We start from the raw sequence: 8,456 nt of genomic DNA on the forward strand, positions 1-8,456 counted from the left end.
TATTTTCAATTTTTAAAAAAATTTAGGTAAATCAGCATTGGTGGAACTTCAAAACTCGCATCAAAAATAAGAAATAAATATTTTTTGCTTAAAAAAGTGTCCCACTATACCTCATTTTACCATATGTCGAAGTAGCAAATTTTAATATAATCTGGTTTTACGATATAGCATAGTAATTTTTATAATATGGCGAGTGTGTCTAAGCTTTCCTATAAAAAATAGTAATTTTTATTATAGTTGTAACACTTTTTCTAACACCGCTTTTCTCAGTGTAGAATGTCCAAAATTTGTTTGAAGAAAAAAAAGTTGATTCAGATATGGTTACACTTTTTGCTCCTGCAAAAATGTATGACACTTCTATGAAGCAGTCGTGCCAAAAAAAAAGTTGAGACACTGCACACTCTCGATACTTTAAGGAGTAAATCAAGCTCTTATTGGGATGGATTGATTCGGAATTAAAACAGAAAAACGAGAAAAAATGCAACTTTGACAACAATAATTATTATGTGATATAGTATGTGTTAGTTTGTTAAAACTTTTTCATAGTAGTCACTCTTAACTTTGAGTATTTTATTATACAAATAACAATTAATTTTTCTTTTGGTACATGGATTTCTGTTATATTAACTTTAATAAATAAATGAAAACTATTTTTGATTTCAGAAAGATTGCTTACAAGCTACAGAGAAATTAAATATACAATGACTGGTAGAATATTTGTGTTATTACAAGTAATAAAAAAAGTCTTTTTTTTTCTCTTTTTGGCCTTACACTTTACTTCAAATAAGTTATTTTAGTAAGTTATATCGATAAAATTAAAGTATTAATCTGAATGTTATACCAGAAAATTTAGAAGTTTTTCTGTGTCAAACTAAATTTCACTTCAGTCTAAATGTTGTACTTTTTATGAGTTTTCTCATGTAAGAAAATTTAAAGGTTTTAAGTGCGTGACAAATTCTAATGTTAGGCCAAGGTCATACTTTTAGGAAAAATGAAATATGTTTTAGAAGATATATTGTAGATTCCAAGAAAAATGTGAAAAATTAGACTTTATGAAATGAATTAATACTTTTGACAGCTGGACGAAATATCAGCGTCCTAATGTACAATTAACAGATTTATGTGAGCATAGCAGCATTTAATAAAAAAATTTCTGACTTTATTCAGTAATACTACACTACCAATGATAACTTTGACAGTATCCCTAAATAGTATGTCACCTAGTGAGCGAGGTTAAGAATGTCGCAGATTTCACGTTAATAAACGCCCGAGGCGAAACCGAGGGTGGTTAACGTGAAATCTAGGACATTTTATAACTTCTGAACGTGGTGCGCATACTATTTTTCTGCATACCTTCGCCGAAAGGGCTGATTATCTGTTTTGGAGCAGGTCACATATATGAAGCACTTTCGGTGGGGGTATGTAGAAAAGGTTTTGCATGCATTAGAACACCTATATATACATACATCAGTCTGAAGCTCTTTTATTTATTTCATCGGAAAAGTAACTATAGTAGATTCCTCTGGAAACTATTCTTAATCCTTTTTTTATGGTTTTGCATTATGTATAACAAAAAATTGGGCAAACTGTACAGACTATTTTTTCATAAAGTCAAATTTCATGTAACGTTTCCATAAGGTTACATGTTAAATTGATATTTTCTTAACATCCAACATTTTCAGCAAATCTATCAGAAAACTAAGCTTGTAATAAACATCCGTTAGGCCTTTTACATACTGCATTGGTTACCACAAATAATTGTTGCTGTCTCATACTGAAGTCCTAAGAGTTATTTTTCTTTAAGTTAGTACATACTATTAATAATTCAAATTTTCAGTAAACGACTATATATTTGCATCATTGAGTATTATACATAAAGAACAAAGGATTTTTTTTTGATGCATTAAGCACTGGGTTCAAATTATTAACCGTTTGCTACTAAAAATTTCGATTTTTTAAAATATATAGCGCTCCTAATATTAAAAAACTAGAAAAAAAAATATTTTAATTTAAACTAAACTTCTTTCCTTACTTGTTCACTAATTAATAGTAAATTTATATCAAATTATAACAGTATCCACTAGATTTTACAAAGTAATCTTGCTTCCACACGCGCAGCCGTGTGTGTGTGTGAACGCGTGCACATGTACGAAAAACTGTTTTGCGTTTGATTATTTTACCTAACATGCAGTTCAAGAACTATTTTAGAAGTCATTAGTGAGTATATATACGAATAAAACTCGATACTGCCTTCCATGCCAACAAAAAAAAAATTCAAGAACTTTCTTGCTAATCAGTTCAGGCAATAAATGACATATATGCATATAGTTTGACCCATATTGTTTTGTTGTGCTGTTAAAAAATTCCTAAGAATGTTAAGTTTTCAGTCCCAATTTGATAAATTTTGTTTCCATTTTGAATATAGTACGGTGCATGCTTTATGGGCCAACCTCTACAATTGTTTGTTATTTCATCTTTTTCCATGTAATAAAAACTACAATTGCATAGAAAATTTATTTCTGCAATAAAAAAAACTGCAGATATAATAAACATGCAATGATAAGAAACTGTTTGCATGTACCCTCCATTTTTATGACTGAATAGAAACCATTGAGTTCGTTACGTTATACACATAAGTAAAATACAATGTGAGAAATAACGGATTAATGATCTTGGTTGTGTAAACTAAAAAAGGAACATGCCTTTTTGAGCAAAAATAAAATTAACTTGCCGAGGCATACAAAAAACCAGGTATGGGTCTCGTGACTCCCGGTAGAAGTGAAACTTCTGATTCAAATGTTATTAAACTCGGTATAACAGAAACTGAGAAAATAGGATAATATCGAATTTCAGTAGGTCTTTAAGAATCTGGTATTAAAATAGAAAAAATTTTATTGTTCTTACGTATTTGAGCACGTGTGTGCATAAAGTACATATACTTAGACATACTACTTATGTTACACGTGATTGATTCGCGCAGTACTTCCATGTTTGCAATGATATATGTATGAATATATGTATGAATTGTTAGTCATATAATTCAGAAAAAAACAGAAATGTTCCCTATACTACCCCAAAAAGAGGTACTTCTAGTTACGTAGGACAAAAATTCCTTTTATTTAAAATTACTATTTGTGTATTTGATATGAGATCGTATATGTACAATAAATTCTTGTTTAAATCTTTGTATCTGACCAATAAGATTTTTTTAATTTTGTCGACCATAAAAGTAAAGTGATCTACTCCAACTGATTGAGATTAAGGAAAACAATAGACGTATAGCTTTTTTCATTGCAAAGTTGTAATTTGTCATCCATTTCATTTTCTATGATTATTTATAAATTAACATGAAAATTAACCCGTGCTTATAACTTATTTCTACTAATCTCAAAACTAATAATAGGAAAATAGGTATTGGTTACGTGACAATTATTTTTACAATACATAATAAAGAATAGAAAATAAGTCAATTTATATCTAGAATATGTAGGATGTAGCTTTCCCTTCGAGGATTGACTTTTATTATTTTTGGAATAATTACAATTGTTTGTATGAATCCGTGAAATTCATATTTTTGCACTTCAATAATTATTTTCTATACGTAAAATTATTTTAGGCCTATCAGGCTTCCTTTTCGAGATATGACTGTTTTTCTCATTTTGCGAGGTTATGTTGTAACAAAAATTCTCCGAAGATTTTATCAACATACGTGCTGTTCGTATGCAGAAAGTCCATCTATTTACCTCCAAGACAATGTAGAAAATTAGATGAAAGAAGGTATTTTTAAGTTAATATTCATGTATATGAATATAAAGTTGGTGGAGGGCAGTGGAATACCTTAATAAAAAATAATACAAGTCAAAATAATGGAAAAAAGACTGAATTATTCCTTATTCTCCTTATGTTTATATTATGTGCAATTTCTGCATATTTAATCTTATACATATTATATCGTAAATTAAACATTAATTAAGTCCCAAACAGCACCCCTCCCGGATAAGTTAACTTTGTATAAGCCTTCTGAGGGAAGAAACATGTTTTTATTACTTAAAGCTTTTTTACAAATATTTATGTATACAGTACAAAAATATATTGAAGGTATATTAAGATGTATTATTATCTGGAAACCTTTTATCTAGTTTTAAAAATACATGAGCAAATATTGAATGATATTTATTTTTTAACATTGTTAACTATACACTAACTAGCGTGGAGCTAACAGATCTCTCATAAAAAATAATTTATTAACAACGATTTGACATTTTGAATTAACAATAAAGAAATATTGGTAACCTGTAATAAGTCAAGTCATTAATAGTTGTTAATAAGTAAGTATTTGTTGTGTTATTTCTTTTTTCCGATCTTTACTACTTGTCAACATATTCTGCATTAGTTATTGAGGACGAAATATCTTCTTAAATTTAAGCTCATGTGTATTCGTAGTTACCTAAAGAGCTTTACTTCTTTACAAGTAATTTTTTACATACTAGTGTAATTATTAACGTTATCTGCGCTAGTAAATAAGTTTTTTTATAATGTTTCACAGAGAAGAGAAGAGAAGAGATATAGTTCAATTTTTTTTTGTAATGATCGCGCACTATAATGTTTACAGCATCGATTGCCCCCTTTTCGACTGTTCTTTCCTACTTATGTGAAGTCTGATCGATAATTTAGAGGGGATGTTAAAGCAAAATTTTTTTTTCCTAAATAAAATTTAGTTTCCACATAGTTATCTTTCCATGTATGCAGAGTTGAACTGGGTAGACTGTTGTTTCAGGATGTTCCAATAAGAAAAATGTACATTGAAATAGGAGTTAAATACGAAAGTAAACATTACTACAATTTATAGTTTTGTTTACTTATTTAAAAGGCAAGTATATCTTTAAAATTGTATAATAATTTTAATTAACGGCAGACCAATTTAAATGTTTCCAGAATAACTTTTGTCACGTGTGTTTATCTTTTTCTGACTTATTTATGAACGTATTTTCTTAAACATATTTATTTTCTTATCAAAACAGCATCAATAATCAGTAGAAAATCTTATCTTCTATCGAATCCAAATGGATGTTTAAAAAAATCCCCCATCCATACACGCACGCATGCCTGGATGGCTGGATGCACGTATGCACATACACGCACACCGTTAATACACCTATGTAAAGAAGTTTAAACGAAAGCACGTGACAAGTACTGCTGTACGTGCCCTTTATGCTGGCTTATCCCCGTTTTATCATTTTACTGTATTTCAAGAAGCAATTACCCTGCACTGACACTTTTTTAACCCACTCAGTGAAAAATGTATAGGTTAATTTAAAATTTTTTATTTAAGAAATAATACTAGAGCACGAACACAATTCCTTTCTCTTGTTTAAGATATACTAACAACGTTAAAAGAAAGAAAATAATAAATGATATTTAATACTATTTATAAAATTATGTTAATACTTATAACTATGCCTGGTTTATACATATGGATAAGCATATACTTATTTAGAGAAATATTATTCAACGGAGACTTAGATTAAGCCAAAAAATAAAAAATATTTATCGTAATTTAACGAAATAGTCTGAATACTTTAGGGTGGCCTGTCCACAACTTAAGAAGTCTTTCTTGTAATAATTGACAACAGGAATACCTATCAAGCAGTCAATGTCAACAGTGCATGAGAGTGTTCATTACAGATCAATAAAGCATTCTGATCGTATAAGACGCTTACGCATGGATATTAGATGTATATGTAGAGCAAAGGTGAATCTTAAGTTGTATAAATGTGTGCATGTAGTTGTAGTAAAAAGTACTTACCTGCTAAAAAGACGAAACAAGGGGAAAGATCAAGTGCGGCTCATCACAGCGCTATACGTACTACTGACACAACTGCTTCTGCTGATAAATACCTATACACTATAATAGGGGGTCAACAGGTAGTCTCAATAACGACTCCAGGGAGACGTAAACAAAGCTCTTCTCTCTTGTTTATCCACCCCCTAAACAAGCTGTTTCACTTTTAGAGTACGGGTGAGAAGTTTTTTTAGTCTGTTTACAGTTGAAGTCAGTGCATAATTTGTCGTACTAGAGGTATAAGTACAACTCGTATGTCAGTCGGACGCGAGTGGGCAATGGGGATCTGGCTAAGTGGACGAGCCAGCTCTATCTGGTACCCTCTTTCCCTGGTGGCGTTAGTGGCGCCGGATGTGCAGTCTCCGTTCTTCTTCTTTCGTCCTGTAGCATCCGGAGCTTGACGCAGTTGCGTCATTAAAGGCTAGCCTGGTCTGCTGCTCTTGCTCTCATTCTCATATCAATATCTATCCATGATGGCCCCATATCTTTTTATCGGCATTGGGCGTGTAGAAACTGTAAGTATTTTCTGTAGGCATATTGCAAATATGTATATGTATGACTTGTCGATCATTCCACACACTAACCATAGTTGCTGCACTTTGCTTATGACAGTTTTATTTAAGTAACGGAATAGCCGTCATGGGAGCCAACTCTGTGTAAACTAGAAGATAGCCGTTTACCCTTAATATACACATTACCTCCCGTTGAACTTTGTTCTCCAACTGTCGCAGTGCACTTATGTTACTACTATACCTCGATTTATTAATGTATTGAATATTTAAGTCTTTTTATAGTGATTCTCATTATTTCGTACAATAAGTCCATATTTATAAGTCCATAAACATATGTAGACAAGCTGTCTAGGCAGTTATAAAGATATTTTCGTTTTGCTTAAGACATAAAGAGTTTGGCAATTTTTTTTACATAATAGCATTATACACTTTTTTTTATCTACATTACATCAATTTTATTTTGACGGTGTCTTTGCAAATCTGATAATGATATCCAGTCATGATAACACAACTGATTAAAAAGGTTTTTTTGTTAATGGTAATTAATTTTTAATTGGTTATATTAACTTTTTGATAAGGCAGCTTTTTACACATTCCTCAACCACACAGTCATTTATAAACTATTTAGTATGTACGTATTCCGATAAACATTTTTGACAACTTAACATAATACAAAAATTAGTGAAAATGTCAGGATATCTAGAAAATGTTTGACTTAACTTTAAATTTACTTTATCTTTAATAATACATCTTCACTCTGAATTTTCCTCTTCTGCATTAAAAACTTAAAGTTTTAACTGTTACGTTAATAAATATAATCCATACCAAAACTGGACTGAAAAATGCCAAACAAATAACTGTACTATCGATATGTTATTAGCATTGCAGGTACATGTATTTTCGTTGATGATCTGATGCTTTATTTTAAAGAGGTTCGGTTATTTTTGAGGAGATTTATTCATTCATTCATTCATTATTGTTGTACTTTAACTTTTATCAGCCGAATTTTCAGGAAAAAAATTGCTAAAATTGCATGATTTAACATGGATCTTATAGACGAAAGCGATTATTCAGCCTTTGTTGCACAAATTTTAAGGCTGTAGAGATTTTTTCATGATGAAAAAAAAAGTTCAAATGAATAGCTCAACTTCTAAGGAAGATTCTCGTATTTAAAAATGTGCACCTTATTAGGCATTTGTAAGAAATATCTGTGCAAACGTAAACAAAGTCTCGAGCAGGTCTTGTGCTAAGTGTATGAGAGAGAACCGAGCATCGTCTGCTGTCAGCTGGCCTTTTCATATGGAGCGATATGGCCTTACAAAACTGCTTCTAGAATTTGTTAAACTGGAAATTACGATCTGAAACTTGCTTAGGCTTTCTTTAGACTTTAAACTATAATTCTGTCCAAAAAAGGTTTGTTTTTTGAAAATTCATAACACACTTTTGTGGACAAAAGTTGAGTCTCTTCTTACTTTCTTTAAGGCTATTTTTTATCGTGCAAACAACATGTTTTCAAGTTTTTTTACTTGAACTGTTGGAAACAAGCTACTTACTTTAAATTATGTACCATAATTTGTTCATAACATTTAATGGTTTAGCTTTTGAGCACTGACGAGTTAAACACAGTTAAATTAACCGTGATGCAGTAGGCACACGTTTTCATGCTCGGTTAGTACAACTCACATTAACACGGTGTCTTATGGGAGTCCCTGCACACCCGCTCCCCCCCACCCCCGGGAAAACAACCGAACCTCCTTAAAAATCTGCCAAATAAAAGTTACCCCAGGGAAAGTTGTGTTAGAAAAAGTGTTACGACTATAATAAAAATTTCTATATTTTGTAGACAAGCTGAGACACACTCGCCAAATAATGAAAATTACTATGTTGCGTAGTAAAACCAGATTATATCATAACTTTCTAATTAACTTATTAATTTTTTGTTCGTTCGGAAATAATTTTTATATTAAATAAAAGAAGAATATATATTACACTGGAAATATATGTATGTAACTAAAAAAAGATTAAGACAGTACTTTAGATTCTAAACCATGCTACGTAACCACTAGACCACGTTAGATTATGTCTGCTTTAGTATCGATAAA

The 8,456-nt window shown here is 30.8% G+C and overlaps 1 protein-coding gene across 2 annotated transcripts in view; it reads right to left on the reverse strand.

Annotated features, from left to right (window-relative positions):
• Window positions 1–6,143, reverse strand: part of LOC106637927 (ras-related protein Rap-2a) — a 376,543-nt gene extending 370,400 nt beyond the window's left edge. For both annotated transcript variants that reach the window (XM_014350906.2, XM_089597856.1), the window contains exon 1: window positions 5,807–6,143. The gene's annotated coding sequence lies outside the window, so the exon portion shown is untranslated. The remainder of the gene's footprint in view (window positions 1–5,806) is intronic.
• Between the last annotated feature and the right edge of the window lie 2,313 nt (window positions 6,144–8,456).

This window comes from Copidosoma floridanum, unplaced genomic scaffold, assembly GCF_036245765.1.
Source record: "Copidosoma floridanum isolate Cflo_tuat_1 unplaced genomic scaffold, Cflo_Japanese_pri ptg000040l, whole genome shotgun sequence".
Lineage (NCBI taxonomy): Eukaryota > Metazoa > Arthropoda > Insecta > Hymenoptera > Encyrtidae > Copidosoma > Copidosoma floridanum.